This window comes from Giraffa tippelskirchi, chromosome 2 (assembly GCF_054371585.1).
Source record: "Giraffa tippelskirchi isolate mGirTip1 chromosome 2, T2T-mGirTip1v1.2.pri, whole genome shotgun sequence".
Taxonomy (NCBI): domain Eukaryota; kingdom Metazoa; phylum Chordata; class Mammalia; order Artiodactyla; family Giraffidae; genus Giraffa; species Giraffa tippelskirchi.
The window spans coordinates 170,134,008-170,147,062 of NC_137276.1; the positions used below are offsets into that span (position 1 = coordinate 170,134,008).

At 42.9% G+C, this 13,055-nt stretch overlaps 1 long non-coding RNA gene across 1 annotated transcript in view; it reads left to right on the forward strand.

Annotated features, from left to right (window-relative positions):
- The first annotated feature begins 8,217 nt into the window (after positions 1-8,217).
- LOC145538953 (uncharacterized) overlaps positions 8,218-13,055 on the forward strand; it is a 136,105-nt gene continuing 131,267 nt past the window's right edge. The window contains exon 1 of the long non-coding RNA XR_014077356.1: positions 8,218-8,324. This is a non-coding gene — a long non-coding RNA (uncharacterized LOC145538953). The remainder of the gene's footprint in view (positions 8,325-13,055) is intronic.

Sequence of the window (13,055 nt, forward strand, 5' to 3'; positions counted from 1 at the left end):
TCCCTGAAAGTAAAATACTCCTTTAGTGAGGTCTTTGCAAAAATAATTAATTGTAAAATGCAGTATTTAGGCTGAATATACTAAAGAAGGGATAAATTAAATTCTCAGCAAGGAAAAGCCATCAATAACTGATTGAATAAATTAATAAATTATACATGACTGGGGCTTGCTGCCCTGAGTGCACACATCCTCACCCACTCTTAGGGTGAGTGATGAGTTGACATTGCTTAGCTAGAAGGAGGTGGAGCCAGAATTTGAACCCAGGTCAAATGACTCCCAGGCTCTGACTCCAGAGCCTGTGTTCTTAATTCAGCATCCCATTTCATCCTTCACAAGGTGTGTTTCTGAACTGGTGAACCATTTGTTAAACCCACTTTCTGTGCAGACTTGTTCCTAGGCTGGTCCTCCACATTATGTGTTCCCTTTGAGGTAGCTCTCTGTTCTTGGGCAATTCCCTGAGGTCCTCAGGTCTTACCATCTCAATGCTGATTATAGCAGAAGGGACCAAGGAACTTTGCTGCCACTTCAACCACATCCAGAGGCTTCTGGTCCCGCACCCTCTGGAGGGCTGCGGGTCCTCCCTCTCATGGTCAGAGGAGCATGTATCTGCCCACTGGCTCTTGACCAGTTCCAGGGAGGCTCCATCTGTATGCCAGATCTTTCACTTTCTAAGCAGAGGTTCATGTGAGCAGATGGCCATACCACTAAAAGCACTTGCATTTTTTCCGGGATCGATGTGGCCCATTTTCTGCAGATTCATTGGTTCTCAGCCTTTGTATTAATATTTTTGTCACTGTATATGTTAGAACCTTTTCTTTATTTTCTCACCCGCCAGAGTCTTAATTAAGCCCTTAGAAAAAACAGCTTCAGCGAGGGATATTTGGAGAGCTTTGGGGTGGTCTGCACATTCAGGCTGGTTCCACAGTGTGCTGCCTAAGAAGTCGTTGAGATTGCTGAAGGCTCAGTCCTCTGTGCGTGGAGCATGGCCTGACCAGGCTGATGTAAAGAATACAGTTACTTCATTTGCTAAGGTCTGCAGGTCCCTGTTAAATTAGGAAAAAGGGAGGTCTTCCATGAATGACATACATGGGTGACACATGGGGATGACTAACTGTAACCAAATAGGACCCAGCTGTCCCACCATCTGAAGGTCAGAGGACTTTGGATTTTGTTCCCTGGGGCATGAGATGTGGCAGGTACTGTCCCGCTCTCATTGTCAAGATGGCCTAGCCCCTGCCACTGACCTTTGACTCACTTTCTCTACTCCACTCACTTCTCTGGTGCTCAGGAGCCTCATAAATAAAATGGAAAAGGTCTACCTGGCCTTTGGCAAGAATGAAAAGGAGCAGGAGAGCGTGCTGTTTTGGGGATGTTACCAGCTGATCTGTGTCTATCCACAGGCTGATCCAGCAGGGAGAGAAGTGAAGGAGAAACTGTGGAAATGCGTGTCACTCAGAAGCCAGCCCAGAGGGACCCCCGGTGTGGAGAGCAGGCTGTTCAGGGAGACAAATTTGAACTTGGGGAGAAAGGAAGGAGAGTGGTGTGTCCGGAGACCAGGGGCTAAGGGGGGACATTCTAAAGAACACATGACTTGTTTCTGATACAGAAGGAGCCAGGATTCCTGGAGTTGGGAGAGAGGAGAGAAGCACAGGGCTTGTGGGTGACAGGGGAGCAAGGAGAGGACGGCAGAGGCAGCCTTGAGGATGGGAACTAGATGGAATCCGGGGTGAACTGGGACCCACAGAGAAGGACGATGGGTTACAGGAGGATCACAAAGGGAGCCTGGTGCTGTGAGAGCCTCCAGCAATTTCAGGTTCTGAAATTAGGCTGATTGAAACTCCGCTTCAGGACCTGGGATTTCCTGATCCTCGGGGTTAAGCTGCGAGATGCAGCGCCCCCCAGCTCCACTGTTAAAATGATCTGAGATGGCCAGTGATACAGGATAGGTGGCTGATCATGACTCCAGATTAGAAAACATGAGAAAAAAACATGAGATGGATGCTCCTCAGCCGCAGAAGGAACGTGTGAAAGGGAAGGACTAGAAGGTGCCTGGGGCCGAGTAGGAAGGTGGGAAGCCATCAGCTAGTGACCTTTGGAGTCACATGGAGATGATGTGAGCAGTGCTGTGGCTATATCTGGGCTAGCAGGCCAGAAATAAGGTATTGATGTGGGCCTTGGTCATCTTGATGAGCAAGAAAGATGCCCAGTAGGAGGTCCAGGGTTTTGAAGTTTAGCAGAGAGGTACAAGAAGGAGGAATTCTCACTAGAGCGGGAGAGGAGCCCTTGTCAGGGTGTTGGAATGTGGTTGAGAGACACAAAGAGCAATCACCGAGGAAGTGAGAATGGGGGACTGTGGTTTGGAAAGAGTTGAGAGTGGAGTGAGACACTGAAGCCAGAGTGAGGGTCCCGGCCTTGAGCATTGCTCCAGTGGAGGAGTGGAGGCAGGTTAGGAGATGAAGAGGGCGGATGAAAAGCAGCGGAAGAGAAACCGCCGGTGACAGGTGCTTTTCACAAGGGAGCTCAAGAACAGCATGGGGGTGGCTGGTTCATGCTGAGCCCCAAAAAGAACCCCAGAGAGAAAATCAGACCGACTGCAGTGTTGTAGCCATAACAAGGGAGAAATAGCTAACTCTGAACCCAGGAGAATCCTAACATTTGCCAAGTAGGAGATTTATGCTGTCCCCAGGGTAGCAGTTCAGAGGCCCTTGAGTCCCTCTGGGCCTGGCCCACTCTCTCCTCACCCCCAGGCCCTGTCTGTCATTGTGGGCAACGCTTAGGGCAGCGGTTCCCAACCTTTTGGTGCCAGGGTTTGTTTTTGTGGAAGACAGTTTTTCCAAGGACTGGGGGGTGGGGGGGTGGGGTGAGGTGGAGGGGATGGTTTCAGGGTGATTCATTCACCCTGAAATGTAATGATGCATTACATTCATTGTGCACTTGGTTTCTATTATTACTGTATCAGCTCCACCTCAGATCATCAGGTATTAGATCCTGGAGACTGGGGACCCCTGTCTTGGGCAGTGTCCACAGGCTGCATCTGCTTTGGGAGGTGACTCTCCAGGGCACAGATGGAAGGAGGGTCACTCTGAGACACTGGTCAGCCCACTTGGCACTCCCTGGCCTTCCTGCTGGCCCGTGAGCCCCTGGGTCACCCACCCTGGCCAGCTGCAGACTCTCTCCAGCTGGCAGTGGGAGAGATTTCATCAAGTTTTCATTTAAGTCAGTGGGTGAGTAGAGGTGCCATAGGTCAGCGTATGTGGGGTCTGAGGCTTATACAATTGTGGGAGTTTTCTTTATAAAACAGAATGCAGAGCTGCAGATATGTAGTTAGGTATCAAGAGAATATGTATTTGTGAGAAAGAATGAGAAGAGAAATCACAATAAATTACAAATATTAAAAAGGATAGTAGCAAACGTCATGAAATCCAGAAAGAGAGCATAAGATTTTAACTAATTGTCTGACACTCCTCTATGGTATCTTTGATTGTCTCCTTGTGAGAGACAGAATAATGAGCCAAAGACATCTGTGTCCTGATCCCTGGAACACACGAATATGTTTCCTTACATGGCACAAGGGTCTCTGCAGCTGTGATTGAAGGTACAGACCTTGAGATGGGGAATTACCCAGGTGGGCTCTGTCTAATCACCTGAGTCCTCAAAAGACATTCTTGGGTTTATTCAAAGAAAAAGAGATGCGATGATGGAAAAGAAGTCAGCGCTGGCGGCTTTGAAGATGGAAGAAGAGACCAAGAGTGTGAGTGGCATCTAGAAGAGACAAGGGAGTCCTTGCCTGAAGGGACCAGTCTGGCGACACCTTGATTTTAGCTCAGCGGCACTGATTTTGGATTTAGAACATCCAGAACTGTAAGACAGTTCATGTTGCATTGTTTAAGCCGCCAGTTTCTGGTATTACTACAACAGCAATAGCGAGTGAATTATATTCCTTGCAGAACAATGATTTTGTAATGTCATTTTAAATATAAAGAGTAAAAAGACCTTTCCTCTAGCATTGATGATCAAAATTTGCTTTTTATTATGATAATAGAGAAAAGTTTCATCTTCACAACTAAGTCAAGGATTGTTGTCAACTTAAGAAAACCTCTGTCAAGATATTTTTCATGGGAGTTTTGTATTTGGAGGAATTTTCCGTCAGTTAACTTCTGCCTTCACTCATTTCAGACCTCTGTCCCCTCCTCTAGCCCGTTCTGGACACCACAGGGCGCGGTGATGTGCTGACAGTCAGGCCCTGTGCTTTCCTGTCAGGACGTTGGACGAGCAGGCAGAGGGGCCCTTCCTGGAACTTCATCCACACTGGGTAACTAGCAGTAACTCCGCTCTGCGTCCGTAACTGCAGCCATGTGCCCATGCTGTATGTGTCCCCAAATCATTGCCCTTATCCTGGCCCCAGACATGCCCAGGGCCATTCCATCCCCACTCAACTTCAAGGAAAATGTGACGGTGAGTAGAAATCATCCAAAACAACTGTGATTAATGTCTTACTTCTGAAAATGTTACAAAAAGCATATGATATGGGGAAGAGTACATGTAAATGAGGGCCCAGAAACCTAAGCCTCATTAGCTAAAATCCACCTCTGCTCTGGTTCTGTTGTACCTATAAAACTACATGTTTATATGTATTATAAAACTACACATATATATGTATAAAACACACACACACATATATATATATACACACCCTATAAAACTAAGCCACAAAGCCTATTGCAGTCTCCAGGGGAGCTTACACCTCAGACCAATGAAGCCTTGACTGCCCAGTCTCTCTGGGTTCCATTTTGATGCTGTTGTCAGGCATGAACACCTTGACAAAAGTGTCAAAACAAGGAGTCTCAGAGAGGCCCCTTCTGTGGATCAGGCATCAGGCAGGGAGGGACTGCCTGGCCTGTGGTCGACACCGCCTGCTTCCCTGCTGCACTGTTAACCCTTCATCTTGCTTGAGTGGCACTCTTCCTTCGGGCAGCCTTCCTAGGTGGCACTAGTGGTAAAGAACCTGCCTGCCAATGCAGGAGACATAAGGGATGCAGGTTCAGTCCTTGAGTCAGGAAGATTCCCTAAAGGACGGAATGGCAACCCATTCCAGTATTCCTGCCTGGAGAATCCCATGGAGAGAGAAGCCTGGCCGGCTACAGTCCATGGGGTCACAAAGAGTTGGACATGACTAAAGTGACTTAGCATGCACACTTCCTTCTAGCAATTCTGAGCAATTCTGAGGTGGGAGGAGTGGGCTTCCACTGGAGAAGAATGGGTTGGCAGCAAGTGGGAGTTACAGTGAGATCTGGGATTTTGAAATGCATGAGATCAAAGAAAGCTTTTGTTAGGAAAAAGTGCTACTTTTCCCTCTCCTCGCATTAGAAAAAGACAGGACAGTCAGATAAAATGCCAGTATTTGTGACACAGTTACATGAGGGGTTAAACGGTGTTACGTTCACATGTTCAAAGCCTCCCTCTCTGTCCTTGTGAAAGAGACTCATAAACTCGCCAGTCTGACCCTGCTGGAGGAAGATGAGGCTAGGTTGGCCTGTCCCACCCACATGGCCCTCACAGGAGCTCCTGGTTGGACCAGGTCCAGGGGCCGACCAGGGGTCCATCACCTTCCTGGGCCCGTGGGGGATGGTGTAATTGCTCTCTCCAGTGGTATGGGATCTACTGACCTATTCAGAGCCTTTCCTGGTGAATCTGAATGTCAGAAACACAGACGAGGCCAAGTTAAAGGGCCTGATGTCTGGGCTGTTGCCTAGGGGGCCACCTGATTCCAAGAATACTATAATGTTGGAATAGGTCAGTAATGAGGTAAGCCATAAATTGTTTTCTTTCCTACCAAGGTAGTCCTCACCCTGGGGTGCAGATTTAAAACATATATTTAGTTAACCTTAAAGATGAATTCCAAGATACATTAGGTGCAGATAAATACTATTTGATTCCGCTTACACAAGGTACCTAGAAAAGTCAAATTCATAGAATCAGAAAGTACATTGGTAGATGCCAGGGGCTGGGAGGCGGGGAGTGGGAATGGGGAGGTAATGTTTAATGAGGAGAGAGTTTCGGCTTAGGAAGGAGAAAAGTCAAGAGGTAGGTGATGGTGAGAGTGCACAGCAATGTGAATGTACTTAGTGACCCTGAACTGCACAGTTAAATATGGTTCAAATAGTGTGTTTTATAGTATGTGACTTCTACCACGAAAAAAAAAAACAACATTAAAAAAAAGCTTCCTTACCAGTGCCGACTAGTCTCTGTGGAGTGATCAGGAGCACTCATGTGCCTATACACAGGGCCACTTCACCCAACCACCTGGAGGCATACGGAATCAGAAACGGAGTCATGTGTGGTGGAGGGTTGTTTGCATGGAATGAGTGGACTATTTTATTATCTAAACATTTTAGTTTTCAAAGAGTCACCTGGGTGGAAAATTGTGCAGAATAAATGACATATTTTGACTGTGAAGTGCATGTCCACAGACATGTGAAAATATGCTCATATTACTAATCACTAAGGAAAGGCAAATCAGAATCACAATGAGACCTCATCTTACATCCTATCTTACAGACAGGATGGCTGCTATCACAAAAACAGAATAACAAGTGATGGCAAGGATGTGGAGAAATTAGAACTCTTGTGTATTGCTAGTAGGAATATAAAATGGTGCAGGCACTATGGAAAACAGTATGAAGATTCCTCAGAAAATTAAAAATAGGATTGCCAAAGATTGAGCAATTCTACTTCTGGATTGAAAGCAAGGTCTTGAGATATTTGCACACCCTTGGTCACAACAGCATTATTCACAACAGTCAACAGGCAGAAGCAACCAAATATCCATCAACAGATAAATGGATAAACAAAATATGATATGATATATACATAATGAAATATTTTCAGTCTTGAAAAGGAAGGTTATTCTGACACGTATTACATGAATGAAACTTAAGAACATTATGCTAAGTGAAATAAGCCAGTCAAAAGGACAAATACTGTATGACTTGACTTACATGATGTACCTAGGGTAATCGAACTCACAGAAACAGGAAGTGGAATGGTGGCAGCGTACAGCATGGTGACTGCAGTTAGTAACACTGTATTATTTGAAAGTTGCTGAGAGCATGTCTTAAGCATTCTTACCACACACACAGGAGTTAACTTTGTTCACTTTGTGAGGGGTCAGATGTGTTAATTATTTTGATCTTGATAATCGCTCTACAGGATAATTGTATATCAAATCGTCACATTGTACACTTTAAACTTACACAATTATATTGCAATTATTTTTTCAATAAAGTTAAAATAAGTAGGATGGTGGTTGCCAGGGGCTGTGGGAAGAAGGGAAAGGCAAGTTGCTGTTTAGTAAGTATAGAGTTTCAGTTTTATAGGATGAAAACATTCTGGAGAATGATTGCATAATATAAATACACCTAATATTACCAAACCATAGACTTGAATGTTAAGATGGTAGGTGAAGACTAAGTATATTGTACACAGTTTTAAAAAATCACCTGTCACTAAACAGTTGTTGATCAAATATTTAGAGAATGTTAAAAGAGAAGCCAAGCATCTCCCCTGGTCAATGGCTAAGACTTTGCTCTACCAATGCAGGTGCCCTGGTTTGATCCCTGGTCGGGGAACTAGATCCCACATGCTGCAGCTAAGAGTTTGCTTCCTGCAACTAAAGATTCCACAGGCTGCAAATAAGACCTGATACAGCCAAATAAATATATGTTTTTAAAAGTGATTACACTCTATTTCAAAGAAGAGAGAGAAAAGCCAAGATATTGGACCAGCATGGGTGCCCACAGATCTCAGGCACACAGAGAAGGTGGACAGCTAGGAAGGGCTGTGAGGAGGCCAAAGCTATGAGGCAGAGAAGCAGCAAAAAAGAAAGTGCCAACAGTGGTTAAAAGCTCTACAGTGAGGGATAAAAAGGTACCCAGGTCAGTTAAGCTGCATTTGACCCTGGATGGCCTTAGCTTTTAAACCACATTTTAGTCTCTGTGAGGCCTTAAGGTTGTTGTGCCCCTTCTCTCCAGAGCTGCTTCAGAAGCCCCAGTGCTTAAGCTAACCCTGCACCTGCTTCTCATCTAGGATGTGGGTTCTCCAGCTTTCCAGGAATACAGATCACCTGAGGAGCTTGTTAAAATGCAAATTCCAGTCCCCGGATGAGGGTGGGCCTGAGCCCTTCCTGCCTTTTTGACCGCTCCCTGGGGCTGCTGGTTTGCATCCACACTGAGGAGCAAAGACCTACGGAGCCAACCACCCAGACAGAAAATCAGCAGGACACAAAAAGGATGTGATGGAGAACACGACGGAGTAGTGGGCAGAAGGTAAGATAATAAAAACATCTTTGGCGTTCTGGAAAATAGAGGAGATGGGCAAACACATGCAAAATGACTGGCGTCATCAATTGTTGTTTAAAGTCAATATACATTTTGGGGTAAGACAGACCCTTCCCAGGAAAAGGGTGTGGGGAGGAGTTACATACACATTTAATCTTGAAATGAGTCAAGTTGAAAAGCTTTGAAACCCAGTTACTCAGATTATGGGGAGGAAAAAGTGAGCATTTTGGAGTTGAAGCCATAAAGAGTCTAAATGAAAGGGAAAATGGTAGAAAAATCATGTCCTTAGGTATAGAAAGTCTCAGAAACAGCAGGATTATTCTTTAATATTTTGTGTATATACGTCTTATTTCTGTATCTGTAACATGTATATTTTATAATATGTATCTATCTGCACACACATGTGTGTGTGTGCCCAGAGGGTAAAGAGGGGAAAAAAGCAGGTTAAAGGAAATTACCTAAGAACTGAATTTCTAAGAAGTCAAGAGTGAAGCTTAAAAAACTTGGTTTTGTTCAATGAAGGGAGATGTTTGGTAAACTTACCAACTCCCATTACACAGGTTTTTTTGTTTACCAAATGATTTCAAAATCATGTCACGTGGAGATGCTGAGGTGGGCAGAGCAGGGCTTATCCCCAGTTGAGCAGGGTGGGGCAGGTTGTATTATCTTTTTAACAAATGAGGAAACTGGGGCTTTGAAGTGTGTCCAAGGTCACAAAGGTAGTAAGTGATAGGCCTTTTCTTTCCCCTGTTTTCTGATTATTTCTATAGTGCAAATAGATACAATATGTAAGTTAATTTTTTGTCACAAAACTCATGTGGATAAAATGAGATCATATATTTACATTTTTTTTTCAAATGAATCAAATACTCTAAACAAATCAAATACTAAATCAAATACTCTAATCAAGTCTCTAAACAGAAGACTCCCCCTCCTTGGCCCTGGCAGGGGACAGACACCCAGAGGAAACTCAGCAAAAACCACCTTGCGTGAATTTAACTATGAGAGGCCGGCTGCTATCTTTAGGTGGCCATAAACGAAATTTGGCCTTTGTGCTTCCTGGGACACAGTTATCAAAGAGGTCAGAAGGTTCATTCTTCGACTTGGATCAGCCCAAGTCAAAAGTACACCTCTACCCTCTTCCAATATTTAACAAGGTACACTGACCTCTGATTTAACAGCCTGTCTCTTAAACATGCATGTGAAGTGCTCTTATTGCCTGTAGTTTTATAGTTTGGCTTTTTGTTTGGAATTCATAAAGACCTGGGAGAATTGTTTCATATATTATACGAAAAGTTTAGCTGTGTCTCCTCATCTTCACTATCAGTTGGGTATTCAGTTTGTTATTTCGATGTTTTACAGAAGTTCAGGAGGTATGGCAGGTCGATGAGCAGGTATCAAGTAGACAATTCTTCCCAACCCTCCTCAGATCAAAAGGCCCCAGTGTGCAAGAAAGAGTCCCCCACACACTCCTGTGTTATTCCCAGGTTGTAAGCAGGGCACAACCCCAGCCCAAAGAATCCTGCAGAGATGTCTCTAAGAAATATGAGTTCACAGTATGAAGTAACAATAAATTAAAATCAGGAACATGACAAAAATAATTAAGACATCTAAGTGTGAATGGTATTCCTAGAATTGTGTAGTATACAACATATACAACTGTATACATCAGCCCTGTGACTGTCCTCTGTCATGACTCTAATTTAGCACTGTGCTAGAAGGCCATGAAGGCAGTAAGACCAGGAAAAAAACAAACAAAAAATACTGTGTAAAAATTAGAAAGAACAAAACTCTTGTTATATATGTTTAATAAGTCTACCAAGAAATTCCAGAGGCATCAGGAGATCAACTTTTACAACAATTAAGAGAATTCAGTGAGGTGACAAGATGAAATATCATGAAATATCTAAACAAAACAGATTTTAGTGGAAAAAATCAATTAGAAACAATAAAGCTATAATGGAAATTGGCTCAGGAATGGAAAATAAATACAAAATAATATAGAATCCAAGGATAGACATGTAAAATAGAGAACTTAGTATGTGATAGAGGTTTATATTTCAAATGAATAAAGACAGACTTTTCAACAAATGCAATTGAAATAATTAATAGAAATAAGTTCCAGGTAGACTAAAGACCTATTTTTTAAATTATAAAAGTGTAGAAAAATATTGATATAATCTTGGCTGTTGAAAAGGCTTTCTTATGTAAGAACTAAAGAGCATAGTCCATAAAGGAGAAAATCAATAAAAAGACCTACATCAAAATAATAATAGCAAAAACTATATTAGTAAATACTTCTGTCGACTAAAAACATGATGCAAAGTTAAAAACACAAGTGACAATTTTAGAGTACTATGTATATATCAAAGGGTTACCATCAAGAATAAATATTAGACTCCTACAAATGAGTGGGAAAAGATAGACCAGTGTAAAATGAGTTAAAGAACGGACAATTAAGAGGAAATAGAATGGTAAAGAATTATTTTTTAAAAAATGCCCAGCCTCACTGGTTGTTACGGGTTGATTTGTGTCCCCGAGGACCTCAGACTGTATTTGGAGACAGAGTCTTTAGACAGTGGATTAAGCTCAAGTCTGGTTGTTAGGATGAGCCCTAATGCAATATGATGAGTCTCCTCAGAAGAAGAGGAACGTGGACACAGAGAGACACCAGGGAAGAACTCACAGAGGAAGGCGCCATCCGTGAGCCAAGAAAAGAAGCCTCAGGAGAAATCAAACTTGCCAACACCTTGATCTTGGACTTTCTGCCCTTTGTGTGAGAAAATAAATTTCTTTAGTGTAAGCCATCTAGTCTGTGTTACTTGCCAGTCTGGAAAACTAATGATTAGTAATCAGGGAAATTTAAATATTTTTTTAAATGGGCTACTGTTCTCACTCATCCAATCGAGAAAGTAATCAAATGTTAAATAAGTGGCAAGCATCAGGGTGTGAAGGAATAGTAACTGTTGTTCTCAGCTGGGAGGAATATAAAATGGTACAGGCACTGTGGTGGGCCATATGACAGTCTTAAAAATTATAATGCACGTATCCTATGATGGAGTAATTCAACTTCTCAGTAGCTCCTATAGGGAAACATTTGAAGGTGGGCATGAGAAGATGTAAACAGGAAAAGTCACTGTAGTGTTGTTGTAAGTGTAAAAACTTAGAAACAGCTAAAATATTTATCAAAAAGGAAATGGATAAATGAAAGAATTGTACTCTGCAATAGTGTGTAGCAGTTAAAATTGATGAGATAAAGCTAATATGTAGATTCGGAAAGTCTCCATATGGAATATGGGGAGGGAAATTTGACCAACCTAGACAGCATATTAAAAAGCAGAGACATTCCTTTGTCAACAAAGGTCTGTCTAGTCAAGGCTATGGTTTTTCCAGTGGTCATGTATGGATGTGAGAGATGGACTATAAAGAAAGCTGAGAGCCGAAGAATTGATGCTTTTGAACCGTGGTGTTGGAGAAGACTCTTCAGAGTCCCTTGGACTGCAAGGAGATCCAACCAGTCCATCCTAAAGGAGATCAGTCCTGGGTGTTCATTGGAAGGACTGATGTTGAAGCTGAAACTCCAATACTTTGCAAAGAGCTGACTCATTTGAAAAGACCCTGATGCTGGGAAAGATTGAGGGCAAGAGTAGAAGGGGACGACAGAGGATGAGATGGCTGGATGGTATCACCGACTCAATGGACATGGGTTTGGGTAAACTCCGGGAGTTGGTGATGGACAGGGAGGCCTGGCGTGCTGCGGTTCATGGAGTCACAAAGAGTTGGACACGACTGAGCAACTGAACTGAACTCAAATTTGAGTGGAATATCAAGGAGAATAATAAGACAATGCATATAGTATGTTAGGACATATATGTATGTGTGAATGCAAAGGAGACCATCTGGCAGTAAGCACACCAAACTGATCAGTTACTTTTGGAGGAACAGGGGATCTGCACCAGCAGGATGGCTAACAGAGAATTTCACTTCATCTACAAGACTTTTTCATTTCACAAGAAATATATATCACTTATTGAATTTGTAATTTTTACAAGCTATTACTAACCATGGTTTAGTCAGTTTTGTGGTTGTCTATTAGGTTTATTCCATAATAATTGAGAGGTTAATACTTTGAGACTAGGAACCGGCAAACTTTTTCTGTAAAAGGCCAGGCAGTTAATACTTAAGGCTTTGGTGGCTACACCAGCTCTTTTGTAACTACTCAGTTCCGCTGTTATAGGGCAAAATCAGCTATAGCTAATGCCACATAATGAATGAGCACGGCTGCGTTCTCATTAAACTTTATTTATGAAAACACGGCTCACATTTCACCTGTGAGCCATGGTCTGCCAATTCCTTGTTTAGACTAAGTTTATTACATAACTAAAATGTATTTAAATAAATATTTAAATATTTTAAAATGCATTTGAATATTTATATAAAAATAATCTTTCTTATTAACCAACTAATTAAATAAGCAGTAGCCTCTGGGGCCTTGCTTAGAATATTTTAGGCTTTGGCCATATCATTAGAGACCAAACACCCATCCCAGTGGAGATAATCCATTGACCATGACCATCTTGGTGGTGACTATCACCCTTACCAGCAGCAGAGTTGCACAACTATCCATGGGATGGCAATGGGGAGGATAGTGCTTGCCAACAGAGTCAAGATTTGGTGGCCTCAGAGGTGACTCCTGAACCTCCCCAGATGTGGAGTTGC